This window comes from Vitis riparia, chromosome 1 (assembly GCF_004353265.1).
Source record: "Vitis riparia cultivar Riparia Gloire de Montpellier isolate 1030 chromosome 1, EGFV_Vit.rip_1.0, whole genome shotgun sequence".
Classification (NCBI taxonomy): domain Eukaryota; kingdom Viridiplantae; phylum Streptophyta; class Magnoliopsida; order Vitales; family Vitaceae; genus Vitis; species Vitis riparia.
Window position 1 is genome coordinate 15,958,944 of NC_048431.1, and position 27,670 is coordinate 15,986,613.

The following is a 27,670-nucleotide window of genomic DNA, read 5'->3' on the forward strand; positions in this document are numbered from 1 at the left end:
TCATTCTCTTTAGCTGAGAAGTTTGAAATTTGCCTTTTCAAGCCATTTGTTCTGTGAGTAGGGAAAAATTTTCTTGAGAAATTCAGCTTGCAAATCAGTCTCGTTGGCCTTAAAGAATTAAGCCAAATCTTGGCAAATCAGGGAAAGGAAATAGCTTAAGCCTCATCAAGTTGATTGAAGCTCCTCCTTCTTGGAATGTATTACAAACATCTTCAAATTCTTTGATATGTGCATAGGGATTCTCACTTTCCATTCCATGGAAAGTTGGTAGAAGTGGAATAATATGCATTCTAATTACTAGTTGCTCTGTAGGGGGCACTATACATGATGGTGCACTCATACGAGGTGGATGCATGTGGTCCCTCATTGATCTGAATGCATTGGGATTGTCCTGGTGACCATGGTGACTATGCTGATTTTCAGGTGTAGCTTCCATGATGTTCAAGCTCAATTTCAATTCCTTGTTATGAGGTGTTTCAAGTTTCACAAGCCTTCCTCCATTGTCTCGTATCCAATTTGGCATACACAACTAGTATCAACTGTAACAAAAATAAAATAAAAAGAAAACAAAAGAAAACAAGACTACAAAAAGACTAAAATTAACTAAAGCTAAATTAAAGGATATGTTAGAATATGAACAAGTAAAAGAAACGATTAAAAGTGTTAGTAAAATGAAAGAAAAATCACCGAACTTGTGATGAATATCACAAGTACTCTAAAATAATATCACTTTGAAGTTGGCACCTTCCCCGGTAGTGGCGCCATTTGATTCCGTGCCTAGCTGGTGTACCTTGATTTTGGCCCTCAGATAGAAGTAATCAACAAAATTTATAACCTATATCACCATGTATTAGGATAGGCTCAGCTAGCATAGCATAGTGGCTCTAGGATCGTTCACTGGGAAGGGTTTTCAACTTACTATTGACATGAATTCAAAGTTGAATTGATGCTTTTTCATTTCAAGGTTAGCTTTAAAAGAAAACATAATCTTTGGTTGAAAAATGATTGGTTTTAAGCTAACAAAAAATAATAGTAACTGAAATTACTAATAAAGAAAAGTGTTTCTTGAAGTTTTAGGATCACTGGGGTTAGGCTCCTCATACAAAAACAGAGTTCCGGTCACTTGAATCTTTTCCTCGCATTAGAGAATTAACATATAGTTATTTCTCTAACCGATGTGGTACAGACGCTTCCCTTTTATGGATTCCAATACTAAATCCCTCTCACTGATTCATCTTGCAATGGCTTGTGCCTCTCACCTAGCATTCACCATTCAAGGTAATCCTTAACCTTGGATTTCCCTTCTCAAGCTCGCAAGAGATAACTAATGGATGTCTCCTTAGAGTCCAAAAGCTTACCAAGTGTTGGCTATTCTAGAAAATCCTACCTTCAAATCACCTCCCAAAGGCTCACAAGAGATAAACTAGTGCATCTCAATGGACGGAGATCACTTGCCTTACCAAGTGTTGGCCCAGGTGATTTAAAGGCGTTTTAAGTTAACTAAAAACATAGAAGCCATTAACAGGTCACACTTTCTCTTCATTAAAAGCTGAAACAACAAAACTTCCAATTTTTGCATTCAGCACCTTACCCAGCTACCTTAGCTCCAAGAGACAAAAATTCTAGCCACTCATTCTCTGAAGAAACATCCTCAGAGCTTGTTTGGCTAGTAAGAAAAATACAATCAAAGTGAGTAGGTAAGGTAGAGCAAAGCTCTGTATATTTCTTCCTTCAAATCTATACAAAAAGTTATCTCTGAGAACAAGCTCCCGAGATGTCTGTGTAAAGAAAAATTACAAGCTATATATATGAGGTTATTCATCCTCTGTTCTTACTTATTAACTAAGGAATCCTATGATTGGTGGATTACAAGGAGAAAATGGGGATTTAAACAACAAATATCTGAAGAAAAAATCTAAAAGAGTCAGTCGCAAATATCTGGAAGCACTCAGGAGGATTTTGCAGGCATGCAAGATGGGTTGCAAAATTTCGCAAGCTGAAGGTCTCCATTTCGCAGCCAAAGGCTGATTTCGAAGTGAGCACCTTGTGATTTCACAGCCAAAGGCTGATTTCGCAGCTGCGAAATTGGCCTTCAGTTTGGTGTGATTGGCTTCCAATGGCTATAACTTTTTCATTTCAACTCTGATTCGCACACCGTTTGAAGCATTGGATTTCTGACTTCCTGAGCTTCGAAATGACATATAGTATGCATGAAATGGACTCCCAGAAGTGCTCTAAATGTGTCCAACAATTTCTGTCCTCTTGCATTCTTCATGTTAGATTTCTCTCTTTGCTTTCCCTCCTTGCATTCATGATTTGCTTTTGTCAAAGGATTATAAAGCTTCAAATCTTGGGTTCTTCATGTAAATGAGCTTCCATTTGCTTTGCCATGGATTCTATAGAACTCTCCTCAATCTTGGATTGCTTTGGTGATCAAAATACTACCAAAAACACCAAAACTTAACACAATTTGATTAGAAACGATTGCAAAGGACCTTAACATGCCAATTGGGTTAAAAGGTAATAACTACTACTCAAAAGTGTTTAAAAGAGTTAATTACAAGGTACAAAATAACACTTTTTGAGTAGTAATCAAAACTCCAAAAACTCCTTACTATTGTGCGTTCTAAGTTGTAATATGAAAACAATGATAAAAAATGAAATAAGATGAATAATGAGAAAGTGTAAACAATAACTCCACATATGTTCGAATAGCAAGGAGGGTAAGTCACTCATAGGCAAAACATGTAAGTTAAAAAAAAAAAAAAAGTTTTTTCAAGTGTTGTGAAAAACTAACAGGAGAAGATTCCACATTCTACTTGATAAAAAAAATTGAAAAGTTGGTTCAGAGAAAATAATCATATATATAGGTAATGGGTTGGATATGAGTTGGTTTTAATAAGTGAATCATAGGAAAAAATGTGCAAGTAAAATGATTTTTTTTAATTGTAATGAAAAACTAAGGGGAAGATATCACATTTCACTTTAGATAAAGAAACTAAAAGGTTGGTTTAGAGAAAATAATATATATGAATTTGTAGGGGGCATATGGAACAATGAATAGATCTATTTATGGTCGTATCTTAATTTATAAATGGATTTCTTTAATCTATTTTTTTTTTAGTGTGTTAGAAAAGAAAATAAAAAATTGAAATGTAGATTTGTTGGTTTTAGTTTTTGCATTGATTTGGTTTTATATTCTATTTTTGTTTCATTTTGCTTTTTGCTTTTGTGAATAAGATTCCACAGTTTTAATATCTATTTGCTGTGTGAAAATATAATTATAATCCCCTTGGAAGGATTGCTACAATTTTCAATATGCTAAGCACTAGGAACTCATCAGCTTCTACTCTCTATAATTATTTGGAGCCTTTTGTGTGAAGAAGATGTGTGTATGGAGTTAGATGTCTTTATGAAATTCTTTTGAAGTTTCAACAAGTTATTTTGTTTTAAAAAATTACACGTTACATAATTTGTATATATTTGAGAAGGAATTCAAAAAATAATTTTATGTGGCATGACATTTTTTTTTTCTTCATGTTAGGAGTTATGAACTACTTAAACTATTATTAGTTATTGAATTACTTAAACTATTATTAATTATTGAATAAGATTAAACAAAGTAAGACAAAAAATTATTTTATATGATATGACATTATATTTTATTTTTGGTTGCTATTAACGCAAGACTTTACACTGCCTTTTAATTATAATAAAAGAAGTGGTTGATACCAAGAGTTGGTGTTAAGGATTTAGCTCAAGTCTATTCCTTAATTATTTAAGTTGTTGGTTGCTAGTTTAATATGGTTCAAGTCCAAGATAGTGAATTTGAACTACACAATTAGTTTATTACTTGATAATTAAAATTTTAAGCCAAATTAAAATTTTCAAACGTGAAACCTAGTATGATAGTTCACTATCTTGACCCTATGCATCACAAATCATGTGATAACTTGAAGGATATCATAAACATGTAAGTTCTTCCTATGATTTTTCGCAGTAATATTTGTTAAATATTACATTCACCTCAAATACAATTTTTTATTATTATTTATATATATTAAAACATATAATGTTTATCTATTTTTTTTTAAAAAAAGTACTCATTGAACCTATTTATATAAGGCTCTTCAAATCTCTGTAAAAAAAACATCTAAAGGAGAACCATCTTGGCAATTAATGCAAGTGGCATCCAAAAATTTTCTTTACACATACATTCATGTTATACATCTGCATCATTTATATATAAGAATACTAATGTTATTTTATAATTGATCAATTAGTGTCCAAGACAAGAAGAGGGGTTCGAATATGGCTACTTCGTTATGAGATTCATTAAAGAAATAATTGTTGATCCTACAATTATTGTGTCAAAGATTTTACTCATTTAATGAATTATACATAGTGTTTTGCTTCCAATTATTGTGTATATTAATGTTACTTTCTCATTTGATTTCGGTTTGATGATAAAAAATAATAATAATAAAAACATATTCTCAAGTGGAATTTGATGAAATTAGAGGAGAATGGGCAACTTTTGTGTTACAACTAATCATGAGTCATGTTGATGCATCATGATCATATGTGGTGAGTCCTTTGGCTACTATATAAATTTTCAATAGGTATTGTACAACATTACTTATTCTTTATATAATGTCTTTATATCAAAATGGGAAGAAAAAAAACACAAGATTTGCTTAGATTTGTTTGTTTATGATAACATCGATTAATATTTATTTTTTAATAAAAATTCTAAAACTCGTTACATTATGAATCGCAGGTATACACACTTGGGAGGATGATATGGAGAATAAAAACGAAGGAGAAAGAGGTAACAAGATTTTGGGTTTTAGATATGACCCTTATGTCATACACTATAGGACATAAAAATGTTACTTTAATTGGTAGTGAGAATTTTGGGTTTTTGGATGTGACTTTTGTTTCATTTTATGATTAGCTGGTTTTATGCATATGACATTTAGGTATACATGAATGTTGGTATGCTTAACATTTATAAATCATGTTTTATTGTGTATTTACTTTACTTGTTTAGTTTTGGTGGGTTTAATGTATTTGATGCATTATATTTTCGTGAAGATTTGATATTCAAATATTATTGGATGATGCAAAATATAATATGATTTTTATACTTATGGACAAAATATGTGCAGGTTAATCTTATTTGTTAATTTATAAGCATTACAAAAATCTACAAGTTAATCATCAACTAAAAGCAACCATATCTTCCACAATCATCTATAATGATGTGACACCATAACTCAAAGGTGATGCATTTAATGTGGCACCCTTTATATCTCACACAGTTATTGGTGTCGCTTCTAAATACGTCACCATTTATTTACTTTGGTGTCACTTTCAAATATGTCATTAATTGGTATCCCTTATGGTGTTAGTGGATAAGATGACGCTATGTTAAGGTGACACCATATGTTTATAGTGACTCGTTATAAATGTCACCATATATCTTTTTCCTTGTAGTGTGAATCACCTTTTCTATCCTTGTTATCATTGATTTATTGATTAATTGTCATTTTTACCTCAACCTAGTTAGTAGAAACCTATTTTTAAGGCTTAAAAGGGTACTACCATTATGATACCTTCCTAATAGGTAACTTGACCTTTGAATTTAAACTCAGGTTTTTCAAAGACACGTTTTTCCAAAAATAAGGAGTCATTTTTTTAGGGTTTTATTTCTTATTTGATTTTCCCTTTTAAAAATAAATAAAAATAAGTAGCTACTCTAATTTTACAAAATCAAATTTTCACTTAGAAAATGAGTCTCACTATCAAGTAGGGATGCATTTGAAAAATGCAAGTCCATAGACATTTTACATGAAATGAGGATAAGTTTTTTTTTTTTTCCCTTTTTTAGGAGAAAATAATCTTCTTTAGCATTGGGTAAATTTTCTAGGAGAGTTGGTATCTTATGAGGAGGAACACATTTTGAGATTGAGGAGCCTGGAAGTTTCTTCGACATTTTGAGAATTTTCTAGAAGCTTAGCATAGGTTTTTGGCATTTGTTTTTTAGGAAGACATTTTGAATTGAGAAAAATATTATTGGGTCTTCTATAAGGGGAATCTCATTAGGCGACATTTGGCATCCAAAGAGGGGTTGTTGAGGAGTCTTCTAGAAGAGGAATCTCATGGAGAACACATTTTAGGCATTGATGAAATTAGAGACTTGCGAGGAGAGAATTAGAATTTTCTAGAATATGATCTCATTGAGGCACAGTTTTTGCATTGAGAGAGGATGGTTTGAAAAGAAAGATATCTAAATTTTGAGGAAGGGTTTTTCTTCAATTGTAAGGGAAACTACCAAAATACTCTTACCGAGAAAGAGAACTCCACCATAATTTTCTTGCTAAGAAAGAGAACATCATAAAATATATATATAAGGAACATCATAGAACACGCCCTCTATTGCGATAAGGAACTTGAGAACCCAGACATATCGAGTCAATATCATCCTCTCCATGCATAAGGTACATCCTTCTAATGGATGAATACTAAGAACAGAAGAGAGTGGAAAAACAGAACACAGAATAGGAACCAAAAATGACCCACAAGAGCCGCGTTTCATATTTCAATCCACGAGCTTATTAGGTAGGGTTGAGCCAAAATGGATTTCAAATAATTTTCAAAAAGAAATCAAATCATATGAGAACGGAGGATGGCTAAAAACTCATGAAAGAAATGGTATGAACTCCAAATACTCAGAGAATACAATAAAAAAAAATCATATGAACTCAAAAGACAATGGCTTATAGGAAAAATACCTGAGACGCCTTCTTCCAAAATGACTCCTCTGCATCTGTATTCCTCTCCAAACTCTAGAAAACCTCCTCTGCCACCTCTGGTTTGCTTTCTTCCTAAGCTCCAATGAACCTCTTTTTTTTTTTTTTTTTTCAAGCTAAAGGAAAACCTCACTCAAAAATAATCTCCCTCTAAGCTAAACTATCTTCCTCTGAAGCTAAAGGAATCTCCCTTGCAATTGGCTTGTTACCCAAGCTCAAGGAATACTCTCTAAAAATCTCTCAAAACTAGCCATACCCACTGAATATGCTCTTCCTCTCTACTCTCTGTAGATACCCAATGCACTTCCCTCTCAAGCTCCATGAACACCCTCCAAAAACCACACCAAAAAGCACCTCCTCCTCTGTTTTCTCTCAGTTGCCCTTCCTCTCAAGCAACCAGCCCTCCGGAATCACTCTCTTCTCCTCCAAAAAAATATCTTCCCCCGGCCAAAGGTCTCCCTGCACCCTAAGTCTCTCTCCCTTCTTCCTTTTTTTCAGCCCAGGATCTCCCCTCTAAAATATCTCTAATGGCCTCTTCTAAAAAATCACCCAACGGCAGCCCAGACCACCATCCTGCAGCTGCCAGCTTTTCTCCCGACACCTCCATGCAGTTGGCAGTCCTCAAAAATATCTCATAACTGCCTGAAGAATCACTTTACAGGTGTCACCACTTGGTTTGCCTCTCAAATCCACTACTTGATCCTTCAGCAGCCTGTCAAGAGGCACCACGCAGCCTCCTAAAGCTGCTCCACCTGGCAAAATTTGCTACAACAATTACCTCCCAAAGTGGGGGTCTACAAATATGCCCCTCTTCGGTAGAGTTCACGAGTGTAAAGAATGTGAACACTGAAGTGAATAGTAAGTGTGAATAGTGAGTGGAGCGAAGTGAACTCTACCGAAGAACCAAAGAGACCCCCAATGAGACACTAGTGAAACACGAACTCACTCAGGCCAACAGATGAACACAAAGGCTCTAATCCTAAGAGAAAAGGATGTCTCAAAATGCCTCTGAAGCCACACTAAAGATCTGGGCTCCCTCTAAGACGTCTCCAAAAATGACTCAAAGATCGATGTCAAAGATGAGTAACGGTTGAACCACCCTAGAGTACAAGAAAGAATGCCCAAAGGAAACTACCCTATGTGAACTACATGAGAATGCCAAGCGTAGCATGCCTAACAACATGACTGAAATATGTGTCATGAACTCAAAGAACTATGTCATGTGCAGTGGAAGGGGAATCCCAAAAGAGCAATAACGATCAAGCAATAAGCCCCAGGTAACCGAGTGAGGGGAATGACTCTGAACAACCAAAAACACGTAAAGATGGTGACTCAAAATCAAACAAGACTCAACTATGCAGGTGTGACTAGGAGGCGAACAAGACACGACTCAATCTGACAAAACAATGACCGATCGATATAGGTGCGATCCTGACTCAAAACTGACATGACAAGGAGATGGCCGATCGATATAGGTGCGGCCCCGACTCAAACTCAAACTGATAAGATGATGACCGATCGATATAGGTGCGGTCCCAGAAACTGAACTGACATGACAAGGAGATGGCCGATCGATATAGGTGCGGCCCCAACTCAAACTCAAACTAACAAGATGATGACCGATTGATATGGGTGCGGTCCCAGAAACACAAACTGACATGATAATGAGATGGCCGATCGATATAGGTGCGGCCCCGACTCAAACTGACACGATAATGACCGATCAATATAGGTGCGATCCTAAACTGAACTGTCATGACAAGGAGATGGCCGATCGATATAGGTGCGGCCCCGACTCGAATTGACACGATAATGACCGATCGATATATGTGCGGTCCCAGAAACTGAACTGTCATGACAAGGAGATGGCCGATCGATATAGGTGCGGTCCTAGAAACTGAACTGTCATGACAAGGAGATGGCTGATCGATATAGGTGCGGCCCCGACTCAAATTGACACGATGACGACCGATTGATATAGGTGCGGTCCTAGAAACTGAACTGACGTGATAGGAACATGGCCGATCGATATAGGTGCGGCCCCGACTCAAACTGACACGATAATGACCGATCGATATAGGTGCGGGCCCAGAAACTGAACTGATATGACAAGGAGATGGTCGATCGATATAGGTGCGGCCCCGACTCAAACTGACACGATAATGACCGATCGATATAGGTGCAGTCCCAGGAACTAAACTGACATGACAAAGAGACGACCGATCGATATAGGTGCGGCCCCGACTCAAACTAACACGATAATGACCGATCGATATAGGTGCGGTCCCAGAAACTAAACTGTCATGACAAGGAGATGGTCGATCGATATAGGTGCGGTCCCAGAAACTGAACTGTCATGACAAGGAGATGGCCGATCGATATAGGTGCGGCCCCGACTTGAACTGACACGATAATGACCGATTGATATAGGTGCGGTCCTAGAAACTGAACTGACATGACAAGGAGATGGTTGATCGATATAGGTGCAGCCCCGACTCAAACTCAAACTGATAGGATGATGACCGATCGATATAGGTGGGTCCCGACTCGAAAACTGACATGACAGGGAGATGGCCGATCGATATAGGTGCGGCCCCGACTCAAACTCAAACTGATAGGATAATGACCGATCGATATAGGTGTCGTCCTGACTCGAAAACTGACACGATAGGGAGATGGCCGATCGATATAGGTGTGGCCTCGACTCAAACTCAAACTGATAGGATGATGACCGATCGAGTGGCCCAAAGCCAAATGATACTAAGATGAAGACACCAGCAGACTCGGTCGGAGGGGATATGCCCCAGTATGACAACTCATGAGGATCGACGACTAGGTCGAAAGATAATGAATCCTGCGAAAGATCCGATGATCCTAGGGAAGGAGGGTATGCTCCAATATGCAACTCTCGAGGATCAACAACTATATCGAAAAGGTGAATGAAACCTGTGGAAGGTCTAGTGATCTGGGGAAGGAGGGTATGCCCCAGTATGTAATGATGAACAGACAGAGATGCAAAATGCCTCAAAACTACTGTACTCTGAGATATGCTCATCCATCATGTAATGAAAATGTCCAACCTCAGATAGGTAATGCCAAACAAGACCATGTATCGTGACACCATGCTGACAAAACAAAAATGACTGACGAATAAAAACAATGATGACCAGTGCTCAAAATGCGAAAAACAAGCAAATCAACACTCAACATGCCAACTGTCAAAGTGAAAACATCGTCACTAATAAATCAACAATCTGTCAGGCCCTGCTATCATGGAAGATGTTGAACCTAAAGTCCAAAAGAATGTATGAAAACACAACCAAGGTGATCGAGGACTGATCTACATCTCCTCCTAATCGAGAAAATGGTAAGGTCATGTGCCATGGTGGGATGTGTAGGATAAAAGAAGGTGATGATGAGGCTCTGGTAAGATAGAAAGCATGAAAGTATCAAGGGTGAAATGTCTGAGTACAAAATGAAAGGTAAGGAGATATCTGAGATCACCCAAGTATGCCGAGAAGACTAGACCCAAGGCGTCAATAGCTCCATAATCCATCGAAAGCGGCAATCACAAACAGAAAGTCAAATCTCGGTGTCGAAACATCCAACTAGGTGGCTATGCCCCAGTATGCGGTGAGGACAATATGAAATAGTCCAATGATCCATATCATCTAGTAGATGCTCCAATGTAAAGAACCAATTTGATCTCTCTCCAAAAGATGGATATGCCCAGTGTACAGGATCCAATAGGGTGGCCATGCTCCAATGAGAAATGCTCTCCATCCCGGCTATGCCTCAGAGTAAAGCAATGCATCCGAGTCAACAAATCGATCAATCTCTACTCCTGGTGCTAAAAATGGAAACCTCTCAACACAATCCATATGAATCAGAATCCCCGGGCTCTATGAATGTGAATGAGGTGGCTATGCCCCAGTATAAATCACCCGAAGTGACTATGCTCCAATGAAAAATCCAAGTCCATCACCGATGAGAGGACTATGCCTTAAAATAAATCGTCATCTCAAAAATCAACCATCGATGAGTGGAGTATGTCCCAATGCAGAGTATCGAGTAGAGTGACTGTATCTCTAATAAAAGCGCTCTCTGAAATAGCTATGCCCAGTATAAGGTCATCCCATAATTCCTAATCCATCGTAATCCAAGTGAAGAAGCGAACTGACTATGCCTCAGTGCAGGGCACCATCCCGAAAGAAAACGTCATCGATGAGCGGGGTATGCCCCAGTGTAAATCATCATCTCAACTCCACATCCATCGTGCACCGAGGAATAATCTCAGACTAATCTCGAGTATTGCCCATGCGTGAGCTGTCAAACACAATGTTAAGTAATGGCCTCAGGGTGGTCTTCAGACACGGGACGTAACGTAGGCTAAGGTAATAGGGTGAAAGAAATGAAAGGAAACTAGGCTCAAAGATCCCAATGATATAATCCTCATACCCCTTATGCATGATATGCAATGCGTAGAAAACGTCATGAGTCCCGGACCTAGGGGTCCCCACACGAAAAGTGATGATAAATGAATGGTCACATCGAATGAACAAGTATGATGTGTGGATGCTGAACCCAAGTCAAACATCAAGCAGGATGAGAAAAGAAAGAAATCAGATGAGGTAGAGTGGAATGGAGGAATAAAATAAAGGTAGAAGAAGACGAAGAGATAGAAAAGTGAGTGATGGTCAACTCACATCAAAGCATGGAAAATAGTCACATCTGAAATAGATGGAATGATGGATAGAGCAAGGATCCAGAGATACTAAAGAAAAGGTCACTCGTCTCTCTCACAAAAATCGAACGGATGACTCATACTCTCACCCAAAATATACATCAAGATGAATCCCAGAAAGGAGCTCTCATACGAACTCTCTCTATCATATGAACTCAATGAAGCAACCTGGCACGTCCATACACATGCCCAATGGTGAATGATAAAATGAATAATGCGCTATCATTTTTTTTTTTTTGCGCATACTCTGATAAATAATGAATGATCTCCCATGATATACATAGCCAAATGAATAAACTCTCCCCATATACTGATGTAACATGAATCCTCACTAACAAGACAACCTCTCAAATAAGATCCCTGGACCACTGCCCATAAGGCGAACGGGGGAAAAACGTGACAATCCTCCATGTAGTGACGTGTGAAAAACCACCACTCAAGGTGAAACACGGATAATGTCGAGTAAGCAATGATGAAAGAAAAGACAGAGAACAAACATCACAAGTGGTGATATGTGATATCGGAAAATAGTGATGAAATGATATCCAAATGGAAAATATCACAATGAAGAGTGAATAATGAGGCTCGAATAAGTATGTCAGGTCTGGAACTCATGACGTATCTAAGCATAGCATGCAAGCACTATAGGGTCCCCAACCCGGTGTAATAGGTAAATGAGGTGATGAAAGAAAAGGCTATGATGCTCGTGCGAGGCTCAAAGGGCTAGCAACGGGTAACTCTATATGTGAAGGTGATAAAGTAAATCGGCTCATGAAATGATGGCCACCCATCCTTTGACCACAACCTCGAACATTGTGCTTTCAAGATCTCACATGGTCAAAACTGAAGACTGGCGTCCATCCAACAAAGTCATGGCGACTCCTTTGAAATCGCGCGAAAGCTCCCACCGAGGCTCTATGATAATCATCAATGTCCTCTGACAATCATATCACTCCATCATCATAAGTCACTCACCATCATCTCATAAAATCGACATCTCTGATCATCCCGACTCTCTGAAGTCATATGCGACGACTCAAATCTGAACGCCCCATGGCGATCCCTCTACCTTAGCAACATCATCAAGCAGTCAAGCCACTCTCTCATCATAATCCATCTATCATCATCTAGAGCTCATCTCAGGTCAAACCATCTTGGACTCTACCTGGTCAAATCAAGGAAATGAATGGGAAGAATAGGCAATGGTACTGTAGTATGCTAAGGCGAATAGGGATGGCAAGGTCGTATGAATGTACCAAGGGGTGGTGTCATGTCAAGCTCAAAATGGATAGGTCATCAAGTCCACAGAGTCAAAGTACGAATATGGATATGGTACTACTCTAATCAAAAGCAGAAATGGGTCACAGTCTCAAACTTCCTAGGTCGATATCCTGATCCTAGGTCAACAGGCTCAATATCCTCCATGATAGGTCAGGCCAAAGTGATCACGATGTAAGTGAAAGATGTATCATATCGAAAGCATAACACACATCAACACAAGATATGTAAAACACACCCAAGAGAAAAATGCCACATACTCGGATAAAATATCATATCACTAAATGAACCAACGAGTACATCATGTGTGAAACGATAAAGGACTACAAACAACTGGACTCTCAACATGAAACTAAAAACAAATGATCTTAAACCGAAAGCAGGACTCAACAAAACAAAAACAACTCTGACGAACTGAAAACTGGACTCAACAAAATGAGAGTGACTCTAATGATAACCATAATCAGGATGAAAAGGTGCTCTGAAGTGAACTGCTGCAAAGTGATGTATCCATGTCAACTGAACCAAGTCCTCAACCTGGAAGATCCCAAAATACCATATGCCAATAGTACCATCAACATCCAAAACAATCTATTGAAGACTAGGAGGAGGAGGAACTGCATGTGTGGAATGCGCAGGTAGAGGATTGGTGGTCACATTTGGCCCAGCCAAGTCGACCAACCCCGAATCGATCAAGTCCTATATCGCATGATGAAGTGCTGAACAACGCTCAGTATCGTGCCCCGGAATCTGATGATACAAGCAGTGCTCATGTGAACGGAAATGAGGAGGAATAGGATGGGGCAAAGGCCTCGGCGCCAAAGGAACAATCACTCCGGCGTCTCTGAGCTTCTCAAAAGCTCTAGTCAAAGTCATGCCCAACGGAGTGAACTGTCTCGCGGGCCTCTGTGCATATGGTCTGGGTGGCGGGTGAGTAGCGGCTTTCGGATGCGAAGGTCGTGGCTGCATGCTAGTCTGAGCAATGTAAGGCTCCTGAACATAATCCGGCTGATACTGATACCGCGGATGAAGGAAATGAGCTCTGATTGAAGGTGGCCTATAAAGTGAGTGATGCGTAGGCTTCTGGTGCTGATAGCTAATAGCACCAACCTCTCCAGATCTACTCAATGGTCCAATCAGCTTCTTCCCCTTACTGTCAGGGGAAGGAGTAGTATATGTCCATAATCCTCGACCCATGGCCTCCTCTACACTGAAAGCAGCATGAACCAAACTCCTAAGATCCTGAAATTGGATGCCCACAAGACGCCTAGCGAACCTCGGCTGTAGGTTCCGAAGAACCATATCAATCTGATCCTGCTCCTTAGGCCGGTCTACCATACCAGCCACCTTTACCCTCCAACAAGTGACAAAGGAAGAAATAGACTCCTCTGGCCTCTGTCTAGTGGCCTCCAACTCTCGTCTGGATACATCAATATCGGCACTGAAAGCGAACTGAGTCAGGAACTCACGAGCCACGTCCTCCCAGGTGCGAAGTCTCGAAGGCTCAACTGAAGCAAACCACCTCTGAGCTGCCCCACTAAGTGACATAGGGAAAAGGGCCACCAACTGTGCATCATCTATCCCATGTGCTCTCATGACCGTGCTATATAGTCTCAAGTGGATCTTGGGACAACCAATCCCACTGTAACGCTCAATGTCTGGCATGCGAAACTTGGCGGGCAAGCTAGCCGCCGGTATGCCATCTCTGTCATCCCAAGTCAAACCCCCGTCCTGCAATCTGATCTGTCTCATCATGGACTCAAGCCTCTCAACCTTGGCCTCCTGCTCGGCCAATCGAGTATCCTCAATAGTAGGAACCATGGGAGGCGGCACTGTGACAGTAGGTGGTGGAATGATCTCATAATGATCTGCCAGATGGAATGGAGTACCAAGTGAAACCCCAGGTGGACGAGTTTGTGCTGTCTGAGATGCATGAGGAACCGTCTCATCAGTGACCATGCCATCCGGATGAGAATCCTGGCAAGAACTCTCTAACTGATCCAAGCGCCTACTGACTCCGGCCATGAACTCCTGAATGGAAGCAAGTGTGGAAGTTAGCTCGTCTGACATCTCAACTGAACTGTCTAAACTCGGATATGAATCTGCTCTAATCAATCGTCCTCCAACTCTCCTCCAAGAATGTGACTCCAAACTCAAACGACTCCTAAACTGACTCCTACAATGCAAACAAGATGGATGAAGGACACGAGATAAAACTCTAAAAGACGACAATACAACATACAAGCACATGGTCCTGAGGTGGCAATCAGAAATCTGGACATATGACGAGAACTCTGGAGTCATAAAGGTGTCCACTGTGAGGTGGCTACAAATGTGACTAGAGAATTCTCATCAACAATCCAAGATGAAAGAGGTGTGAAAAACACACTATCACGAGATCAGTACTCCATCTATAAACATATATCTTTACCTCAACTTTCGACTCGAGCTCCATAAGAGGAAGATAATAAGGTGATCAAGGCGAATCTCTAGAAAAAAGTGTGGATGTGAAAATGCGTCTTTCACCTTTCCGTAATGAAAATATGAGCATTGAGTCAAAAATCAAACCAAAGATCGAACAAATGATGGGGTACTGAGCTCGTGATAAGCGTACAGTGTAAAAAGATGATCAATGAACATATCCCAAAGTAGCAAGTGAGTATCAACAAAGTGAAAGGGTGTGTCGAGCCAAGGAATGAGAACGAAAACCCTAAGGAGGAAAACATGACAAACTCATCGAGTGAAAAACTCAATCCAAGGTGACAGGACAAAGGTGATCCAACCGATACTCAAACTCATACCAATCTTCGAGCACTCTCAACTGGAGACTAAAAAGAGGAAGTGTCGAATCTGAACTATGACCACAGAGGCTCTGAAGGCCCTCAGATGCACCCACGTGTAGGAAGGGAGTCATAATCGAAGGATCTATGGCTCAACCTACGAGGTCAAGGTGGCTCTAAATGGATATGGGTGGACTTTAAAAGATCTCTAGCAGAAGCGATCATACCCTCCGGCGGTACGCAACCCTCTGCACGCCTCCGAAGAGACGGGGCGCTTCCATGCAAGGTGGTCATCACCTCCACACATGCACTACCTCAACATCCCAGGGGGTTTCCTATGGTGAAACCTCTCAAAACTCTCAACTCTCGAAGGTCAGCTGATATGCACAGTGACGGTGTGGGTGCATCCGAAAATCCTATGAAACTAAAAAGAAAACAAACTGGCCACACAAATATCCTAAAATCTAGCTCTGGGCTATACAAGTCTTCAAAGTTCAGACTCCAATCAGCATCAATATGTCGACCACCTCCAGAACGCTCCCAAACATAGATATAGCCCATCGCTAGACCCTACTCCTAATCACTAGCTCGGTCGAAGAGCAAACAAAGCAATAAGTTTCGTATCAAATACGAGACCTCAGAAAACAAAGTCGACCGAGACTAGGGACTCGGAAATAAGGGGATAAGCGTGTGTCCCACATAGACACGCAACTCATGCAATCACACGGAAATGAGAGAAGTCATGCAACAAACAGTCATGCAAAACAGGTATATATCATCCAAATCTACACACAAACTAATCGAGAAGAATATCTGACAAATGATAGCATGCTCCATGATAACCAAGATAATATATAACCGAGAGAATCAATCATGTCAAATCAAATGATATACAATAGTGAACCTATACATGTGAAGCGATCATAACAAACATGGCAAAATCAGGGTCACTATGCTAAGCAAGGTAAGATGATCAGTCAACATAATCGCATATCAATGTCTCAAACAAATAATAACAATGAAGCACGGGAAAAATTGCCATGATCGGAATCCTCAATCAAGATAAACAATCATCATAATCAACATGTTAATGTCCCAAGTAAAAACAAACACCCAAGCATACATCCAATAGTATCGGGAACTCTCAATGTGCAATCAAGAGATAGGTATCCACTGATCGACTCATCAAACGCCACATTTGCTTCATCCTAAGTTCAAGCTTGACCCTCTAAACAATCCCCAGCGGAGTCGCCATTTTGTAAACCCCCATTTAGGGGCTCATGTTTTTATCACATTTGCTGTAAGTTTTTTTCTTTGCAGGTGGAAGGCTCTCAAGGAGCCACGTGTCTCTTCTAGATTGACTAGTAAAGAATCAAGTTAGTGGTTTTGATGGCCAATGGAAGCTTGACATGTGGAGATATATTCAGCAGAAAAGCTGAAAACCGTTAAGCTGCAAGAGAGTGGAGAGGAGCAGCAGGGGTGAGGTGTTTTTAGTGCTGCCGTTAGAGATATTTTGAGGGAGAGTGAGGGTTCCTGGGCTAGGGTTTTTTAGAGAGTTCTGAGTTTCTGAAGGAGAGGTGTGCCTGGGCTGCTGGAGGATATTTTAGGAGAGGGGAGATTCCATTGTTGTTGGGAGGAGCAGCCGGCTGTAGAGGAGAGTTTTGAGAAAGGTTTGGCAAGTTAGGAAGGAATTTGGGTTCTTCTCCTATAGGAATTACAGAGGAAAAAGGGGCGTTCATAGAGGAAGTTTAAAATAGAGGAGAGAGGTTGCAGCTGGCTTGAAACCAAGCAACCTTTTGATACAAAGGAGTCGTCCAGGGTTAGTTATCTGAAACTTTAAGTTTTCTACTGTGTTTTGTTTCTTTCTCTTCTTTCCCTTCATGTATTATTATTGACATGCGTCTTTGTTGATCTTGGGATGATTTATGTTTTGGTTCTCCATGGCTGATGGTTCCCATCTTTGCCCTATTTTGTGTTCGAAAATGATTTAACCTCATTTTACCTCCTTCATGACATTTAAAAAAATAAAATAAAATCCTTTGATCCACCTGTTTTCAAGCCCACTAACGAGGAAATGAAGTGTGGCTTTTTAATACTTCATTTTCTTCCTTTACGCTCTACTTTTGCTACCTACCCTCTGTCCCCGGTGACGATTTTTTGCCATTGAGAGACATTGAAGAGAGCGAGATTCACTAGTGGGAACTTGGTAATGCTTCATCGGCCAAAGCAGATGATGAATGAATGAAGATTCTGGATGATGTGGGAAACAGTTGAAAGCGAGATTCACGATTGGTTTTTTCCAAACCAAGGTGGCTAGTAGTTTAGAAGCCATTTTCCAACTGCTACATACGAATATGTTACTTTTGGTGGAAGAGTTGTGGATCAATGCAGCAATACAGGCCCACAAAAGGAAAGTGAAAAACAATCATATCCATAATAATAAATATAAATATTTATATCTCTTTTGTAATTAATATTAATTCGCAGATTTTAAACGTCGACAAAACTTGCTCTAATGGTGGGGTTGCTAAAACCTCCACACTGTTTTTTTTCTACTTTTATAGTATACCGATTCCTCGTTTTCTGCATTTCTCTTTTTGGGTTTTTGTTTCTTTGATTTGGGGTTTCTTCTATTGTGGGAAAATCTGAAGTGTTTTCTGTTTATAAGTGGTTGTTTTTCATGATTTAAGCCTTCATCTTTTTGGCTTTTGGCTTTTGGCTTTTGGCTTTTGGGTTTCTGGGGGATCTCTGGAATGTTCATGCTGGGTGTGGTCTGTTAGGGATTTTGTGTGGTTGGTTTGTTGCAATTGTCCATTTTAGAAAATGGGTTGCTTTTCTTGCTTGAGCCCTCGGAGGGATGATGTCAGCATGATCGAGGGCAGTGGGCAGAGGCGCCATTCCGCTGATTTTCCAGACCATGGGAAGGGAGGATCAGTGAGTAACAAAGGCAAGGATAAAAGCAGCCAAAATGGCACTGGTGCAAAAAGTTTCACCTTTCAACAACTCATTAATGCAACAAGAAGTTTCAAGGTCATGATTGGAGAAGGGGGTTTTGGGAAGGTTTATAAAGGCAAGCTAGAAAATGGCCAGATTGTTGCAATCAAATGGCTCAATCACGAGGGCATTCAAGGAAGTCAGGAATTTATCATGGAGGTTCTCTTGTTGAGCCTTTTGCGCCATTCTAATCTTGTCTGCTTAATTGGCTACTGTACTGATGGAGATCAAAGGCTCTTAGTTTATGAATACATGCCCATGGGAAGGATTGCACAAGGAACAGAGATATTAACAGAGAGCCTGGTGATTATGGTGGGTACAATGGCAGTGGCAGTGAACTTGAGGCCACGTGTTATCACTCACTTGCCTCTTCTCGTGAGTTTCAAATTAATTTTCCTGCAAATCATTTTATTAATAATTCCTCCAATTGTTTTTTTTTAAATAAGAAAAAAATAATGTCAAATTTCCAAATTCTTCATCCTAGTTCTATTTTCTTAATTGATTTCTCACATTCATAGTTCTCAAACATATATATATATATATATATATATATATATATATATATATTTTTATTTATTTATTTATTTATTTATTTTTAATTCTTATTTTCTTAAATAATTTTCCGATTTTCAAATCCTTCAAACAATTTTTGCTTTTCAACTTTCCATCCTTAGATTTATTTTTAGATCCTAAAACTCCCATTTTTCATAGAATTTCCTGATCCTAGTTTTCTTTTTAATTTTCACTTTTATTAAATAAATTATTTATTTTTAATTTTCATCTTTAGGTTTTTTTTTAATCGACCAAAAATCCCATTTTTAATGAAACTTTGTTGCCATTTTCTTTTCTAGCGAGCAATCCTCACATCTCCTCTGTTTTTAAAAATGTTTTTTAAATAAGCAAGAATTCGCCCCGTGATTCCGAATAATGGAATTTATGGAATTAATTCATGCTAAAATAAATGGGCTTTGATGGGGGCCCTACATAAGTGATTTTTGATTGATTAATTTGATCATTACACTTGATTGATTAATTCTGCTCTATAACATGCTTGAGTTTATTCTTTAATTATGTGCTAACCCTTTTTCTTGATAGCGCATGAAGGTTCGTTGCCCAGGTACGCGCTCATTCTCACTCTGGTTAATTCATATGTATTTTCTGACTCTCATACGTGCATGATCGATTTGAGTATTCATTGGTTTTCTCATTAGATGTCACGATTGCTTCATTTTATTAGTAGAGACCCGACTTTAGGGGCTTAGAGGGGTGCTACGATCTTTACCGTACCTTCCCGATAAGTAACCTGACCCCTGAACCCTATCCGGTTTTTCGTAGACCACCTTTTCCAAATAAGGAGTCACACTTAGGGTTTTTCTTTCTTATTTTGTTTACCCTCTTAAAAATAAAACAAAAATAAGTGGCGACTCCAAGTCATTTTTCTTAATAAATAAAAATCAATTTTTCAAATAAAAATCGAGCTCGCCATCGAGTGGGAAATGCATGAGCACGAAATGCGGGGTCCACAGATAGCTTTAGCTAATATAGCATAGTGGCTCTAGGATCGTTCACTGGGAAGGGTTTTCAACTCACAATTGATACCAATTCAAAGTTAAATTGGTGCTTTTCCATTTCAAGGTTAGCTTAAGAAATAAAACACAAACTTTGTTTAAATGAGGTTTTGTTTAAAGCTAACTAAAAAGAAAGTAATGGAAATTACTTATGAAGAAAAAAATTCCTTGGAGGTTTAGGTTCACAGGGGAGGTTTCTTATGCAAAAACAGAGCTCCGGTCATTTGGTTCATTTCCTCGCATTAGAGAATTAACATATAGTCAATTCTCTAACCGGTGTTGTATAGATGTATCCTTTAAATGGATTTCAGCTCTAATTCCCTCTCACTGATGCAACTTGCAATGGCTCGTGCCTCTCACCTAGCATTTGCCATTCAAGGTGATCTTTAACTTTGGACTTCCCTTCTCAAGCTCGCAAGAGATAACTGATGGATGTCTCCTTAGAGTCCAAAAGCTTACCAAGTGTTGGCAATTCTAGAAAATCCTACCTTCAAGTCAATTCCCAAAAGCTCGCAAGAGGAAAACTAATGCATTTCCATGGACGGAGATCACTTGCCTTACCAAGTGTTGGCTCAAGTGAATTGAAAGTGTTTTAAGTTAACTAAAAACATAGAAATCATTAAAGGATCATACTTTCTCTTCTTTAATGGCTGAAACCACAAAGCTACTAATTCTTGCACTTGGAACCTTTCCCGGCAACCTTAGCTCCAAGGAACTAAAAGTCTAGCCACTCATTCTCTGAGGAAACTTTCTCAGAGCTTGTTTGGCTAGTAAGAAAAAGAATGAGAAAAAATATATATATATGAAAAACAGAGCAAGTGCTCTGTAAAATATATTTCTTGCAAAATTGTACAAAGGATCCGTCTGAGAACAAGCTCCCAACCTCTTACACCTTTTTTTCTTAAAGAAAATTACAACTATATATATGAGGTTATTCACCCTTTGTTCTTACTTAAAGACTAAGGAATCCTATGATAGGTGGGTTACAAGGAGACTTTGGGGATTTAGACAACAAATATCTAAAGCAAAATATCTCAAGATGTCGATCGGAAATATCAGGAAACTTTAGGAGAAATTCCGCGGCATTGTATACTGAGAGAAAAACTCTCCGGGTAAGCGCTATCAGAAGATCCGGACATGTCTGACCGGAGAAGTTGAAACGTCCTCCTCTCCCATTCGGATGTGAGATATCCGGAGAAGGTGGAATGTCGGCCGGACAGAATTCTTCCCCTGGGTGGAATGAGCTATGTCACAAGGGGGACCGTCTGCGTGTGCAAGGTGTAGGGACCCCTCCCCCTAATGACACGGAGCGCACATCGCTATCCGAAGCGCATCACTATCTGGAGCAACTCCATTCGGATTCCCCAAGAGGATACGTGGCGCGCTCCCCTATCCGGACTCCCTCAGGGAGAAGCACACGGCACTCGTGAACATCACACCCGGACGATAGCATATCCTATCAGGATATGTTGTCCGGATTATTGACTAAAGTGAGCAAGCCTTGCTATGTCATTCCGATAGCCTGCCACAGACCATGTTCCGCCGCCATCTGATGGTGTGTCCTGACGCCCTGTCCGGACATCTTTTACTCCTTGCATTCCGGATTTGCTTATGGCAAAGGACTTCAAAGCTTCGGCTCATCATGTTTCTGAGCTTTCCATTGCTTTGCCATGGATTCTAAAGAACTTTCCTCAATCTCGGATTGCTTTGGTGATCAAAAGGCTATCAAAACACCAAAACTTAACATAATTTGATTAGAATTGATTGCAAGGGTCCTTAATATGTTAATTGGGTTAAAAGGTGATAACTACTACTCAAAAGTGTTTAAAAGAGTTTATTACAGCTATGAAATAGCACTTATTGAGTAGTAATCACTCCCCCCAGCCGACATATTGCTAGTCCCTTAGCAATGAAGGAGAGAAAAATAAAAATAAACAGTACTATAATTTACAATATCATGCTAATCAAAAAACAATTTTCAAGTGGCATGATGATCTAACTCTCACATGGAACATTAAAGAAATAAAACTCAAACTTCAACAAGAGTTATCAAATAACTTGTCTAATCACAATTCTTAAAGAGAAGACATTATGCAAATTTAAGCTTTAAAAGAGTTTCCACTCCCAAAGGGTCAAACCTTACTCTTCCACAAAAATCTAAGTGTTATTTATTAGCTTCCGAATATAGTATGTTGAACTAATCTCTCCCCCCAACCTAGTTCTTTTTCAAAGCTTAGCAAACTAATCAACCTCCAATAGGCTAAGAACGCACCTTTTTTTTTTTCACAATTTTTTTCTTGTAGGAGTACAAGGCTTAAAGGTATTCTTTTCTAAATTGTCTATGTAACGGGGGTCCATCGATGACTCCCAACCAATTAAGGTTTAGGGAATCAAGTTTTAAGGATCTTTCAACCACTAACTCCTCGGATTTTACCCCGGACTTTTGAGAATGAATTTTTAATACCCAAGCATCTACAGTATGTTAAACTCCACCTATTCACCCTTGTAACGAGCATTGAGGTTGGTGACTCCCAACCAATGAAGGCTTAGGGCACCAGGTTTTAAAGATTTTCACCATATACCCCTCAGACCTTGCTCGGGTTTCAAGGCGAGCAAACAATTTTTTTCTTTCTTTCTTTATTCTTTTTTTTCAAAGACTCCTTGGCCTTTTATAAGGTGTCCCAACACTATTAAATTGAGGTCAAAGGTACCAAGTCTAAAATTTTCCTAAGTCAAGAGGGAAATAGTTTTTCATCTTATAATCGGAACCTATTGTGCATAGTGTGTGTGGATAGCTTAAAGTGGAAGAACTAAGCTTGAATTCAATAGAAGCTTCAACAATTCATCAACTTTAGTAAGCATAATACAAACTCTAAGTCAAGTGAAAAACAAAAATTCAATTTCTCTCATTTCATTTTGAAAATTTTTCCTTAATAACCATGGAGAGTAGAATAAAAACTTAAAAAATTTTTAAATTAAGCAAAAAGCAACTAAATTACCAAAATAACTTAGCATTATTAACAAAAACTTCCTTCCTCAACTCTCTCTCTCTCTCTCTCTCTCCCCCCCCCCCCCCCCCCCAACCAAGCTGAACATTGTCCTCAATGTGATAAAAGCGATTGAAAAATAGGGAGGAAGTGGTACCTCTTGATTGACATGGAGTGATGCTGTGGAAATGATGGCTCAGCTGCCTCTCCTGTAGGAGGCTCCTGATGAGGCATAGGCTGATCAACAAAATGAGGGGCCTGTGATGGCTCTAATGAGCTGGGAATTGCATCAGCTCGGAGCAGCTTCTTTCGATTTTCTTGCAATTCCTCTTGATTTTAATCATTCAAAAAGTTAGTTACAATTAACATAATTTAAGACCAAAATTACAATAAAATAATTTACAAAATTTAAAAATTAACATATTTAACAAAATTATGGACTTTGGTGAAACCAAGTCCATCAACCCTTCTCTGATCAGGATTTTTGTGGCTCAAGGAGGTTGATTTCCTCCTTTTCTGGCTTGAACGGCTCAATGAATGGCTTGAGACGATGACCATTGACTCTAAAGGTGTCTATGCCATTGGAATTTAGTAATTCCACCACTCCATTGAGATGTACTTGGTGAATAATGAAAGGGCCTATCCACCTTGACTTGAGCTTCCTTGGAAAGATATGGAGCCTTGAGTCATAGAGTAGGACACTTTGTCCTTTCCGCAATTCTTTGTTGGAGATTAGTTGATCATGCCACTTCTTCATCCTCTGTTTTGCAACTTTGGAATTGATGTAAGCATCATTTCTTAATTCCTCCATCTCATTAAGGTCTAAGCACCTCTTTGCCCTAGCTCTGATCAAGTCCATGTTCAACCTCTTGATTGCCCACCAAGCCTTATATTCAACTTCCACAGGGAGGTGGCATGCTTTGCCATAGACGAGACGATAGGGGAACATGCCAAGAATAGTCTTATAAGCTGTTCTATATGCCCATAATGAATCATGTAGCTTAATAGACCAATCTTTTCTGCTTTTAATCACCATTTTCATCAGTATGTTTTTTATTTCCCTATTTGCTAGCTCCACTTGCCCAGAAGTTTGAGGATGATAAGGTGTAGCTACCTTATGCTTCACTCCATACTTGGTTAATAGGGTTCAAAAGGTTTGTTGCAAAAATGAGTACCTCCATCACTGATTATGGCCTTGGGCACCCCAAATCTTGAGAAGATGTTCTCCTTAAGAAATTTGAGAACCACCCTCTGATCATTATGTTTACAGGGGATTGCCTCCACCCATTTGGAAACATAGTCCACCCCCACCAATATATAAGAGTTACCAAAAGACATTGGGAAAGGTCTCATGAAGTCAATACCCCAAACATCAAAAAGATCAACTATAAGGATTGGGTTCATGGGCATTTGGTTTCTTTTTGTAAGCTTCCCGAGTCTTTGGCATCTATCACAACTCCTACACATGATGTGGGAATCTTTGAAAAGCGATGGCCAAGTAAACCCTGATTGCAAAACCTTCATGGCTGTTTTCTGAGAGGCAAAGTGGCCTCCACAGGCATTCTCATGGCAATGACTGAGGATCCCTTGTTGCTCTTCTTTAGGGACACACTTCCTTATGATCTGATATGCACAATACTTGAAAAGGAAGGCTCTTCCCAATAATAAGCATGAATCTTTGCAAAGAAGTGCTTTCTGTCTTGCGCTTTCCACTCACTTGGAACTTCACCAGTAACCAAATAGTTAGCAATATGAGCATACCAAGGAGCTTTCTCTAGCAACATAAGTGATTCCTTATGAAAGTCATCATTAATAGGTAATACATGGGAATTATGTGCTATAGCCAACCTTGAAAGGTGGTCAGCTACCACATTTTCCACCCCTTTCTTATCTCTGATTTGGAGATCAAACTCTTGTAACAAAAGAATCCATCTAATCAACCTTGCTTTTGCATCTTGCTTTGTCAATAAATACTTCAAGGCCGAATGGTCAGTGAAAACAATGATGAAAGACCCTACCAAATAAGCACGAAACTTGTCTAAAGCAAACACCACAGTTAACAATTCTTTCTCTGTAGTTATGTAGTTTCTTTGAGCCTCATTCAATGTTTTGCTTGCATAGTAGATCACATAGGGCTTCCCATCTTCTCTTTGGCCAAGTACAACTCCTATAGCAAAGTCACTGGCATCACACATTACTTCAAAGGGTCATTGCCAGTTAGGAGCCCTTACTATTGGAGCAGTTGTCAAAAATTGCTTCAATTGATCAAAACTCTTTTGACATCTTTCATCCCAGACAAACTTAGCATCCTTTGCTAAAAGTTCACAAAGAGGCCTTGAAAGCTTAGAGAAGTCTTGTATAAATCTCCTATAGAACCCTGCATGGCCAAGAAATTGACTTACTCCTTTTACAGTAATTGGGGATGGCAATTTGGCAATAAGTTCCATCTTTGCTTTATCAACTTCAATGCCTTTCTCAGAGATGATATGGCCAAGGACAATTCCTTGACGTACCATAAAATGGCATTTCTCCCAGTTGAGCAACAAGTCTTTTTCAATGCATCTTTTGCAGGTGCATTGCATAAACCAAAAGGCATTCTTCTGTAGGCGTATGTTCCAAACGGATATGTGAAAGTGGTATTCTCCTGATCTTCAAAATCAATTTCAATTTGGAAATACCCTGAGTACCCATCCAAGAAACAATAGAAAGGATGGCCAGAGACTCTCTCCAGCACTTGATCAATAAACTGGAGTGGAAAATGATCTTTCCTTGTAACAACATTCAATTTCCTATAATCAATACACACCCTCCAACCTGAAGTGAGGCATGTAGCAATTTCTTCTCCTTTTTCATTCTGAACCACAGTAATCCCTGACTTCTTTGGTACCACTTGAGTAGCTTTCACTTAAGGGCTGTCAGATATGGGATAAATAATACCCGCTTGGAGTAGCTTCAGTACCTCAGTTCGCACCACTTCTTGTAAATGAGGATTCAATCTTCTTTGAGGTTGACGAATTGGTTTAGCTTCTTCCTCCATATATATGTGATGTGTACAAACCAAAGGACTGATTCCTTTCAAGTCAGATATTTGCCATCCTATTGCTTTCTTGCACCTCTTAAGAACTTCAAGTAGAGAAATCTCCTGATGACCGGTAAGAGATGAAGATATAACAACAGGACATTGGTTATTTTCTTCCAGGTATGTATATTTTAACTCCATGGGTAGAGGTTTCAAATTGAGCTTCGGGAATTCTTTTGTTACATCATCTTGTCCCTCTTCTTTATTGAATAAAGGTAGGATCTCTTCTTTCCTCGTCCAACCTTGTAGAGTAGCAAGGACATCAGCGGGTTCAGACAACCCTTCTTCAAGATCCTCAAGACTTTCATTCAACTCGTCTTGCATATTCTAATCATAATGCTCCTCCACTAGAGTGTCAATAATGCATACCTTTTCTGGACCTTCTTCTTCTTCCGGAGTAATTAGCTTCTTTGACATATGAAAGATATTAAGCTCAAGTGTCATGTTGCCAAAAGTGAGTTGCATAAGTCCATTCCTACAATTTATGATTGCATTTGAAGTAGCAAGAAATGGCCTTCCAAGGATGATAGGAAAATAATTAGCTTCCTTAACTAAAGGATCAGTATCAAGAACAACAAAATCTACTGGATAGTAGAAATTATCAACTTGAACTAAAACATCCTCAATTATCCCCCTTGGAATTTTCACTGACCTATCAGCTAAAGATAGGGTGATTGATGTTGGCTTTAATTCACCAAGTCCCAATTGCTTATAAACAAAGTATGGTAACAAATTCACACTTGCTCCCAAATCTAACAAAGCTTTTTCCACTACCTTTCCTCCAATCATGACTGAAATGGTAGGACATCCCGGATATGTGTACTTCAAAGGAGATTTGCATTGTATGATGGCACTCACTTGTTCAGTCAAGAAGGCTTTCTTATTCACATTCAACCCTCTTTTGATAGTACACAGGTCCTTTAGGAACTTTGCATATGATGGAACTTGCTTAATCATATCCAGCAATGGAATGTTGACCTTCACTTGCCTCAATACTTCAAGAATTTCTGATGCATTTTTTATCCCCTTTTTCCCATGCAAAGCTTGAGGAAAAGGTGGAGATGTGTGTTTCTTCATCAATTCTTCCTTAATAAGCTCTTTCTCCATATTTGCATTCACTGTTGAATCATGGTCCTTTTTCCCTTCACTGATATCTTTCTTCTTTCCTTTCATTTCATCCCTCTTCTTTGTCTCTTCTTCTTCCTTCTCTTCAACATATAGCTTGGGTGTTGGTGACTCAACCTTTTTACCACTCCTTAGAGTGATCAAGGCTTTAACATCTCTCACCTGTGAAGATTCTCCCTCATGAGTTTCCACTTCATGGATACCCTTTGGGTTTTGGTGAGGTTGAGAAGGAAATCTACCCTTCTCTTGCACTGTGTTCAAATTAGTGAGCCTTGAGATTGAGTATTGGAGATTATCTAT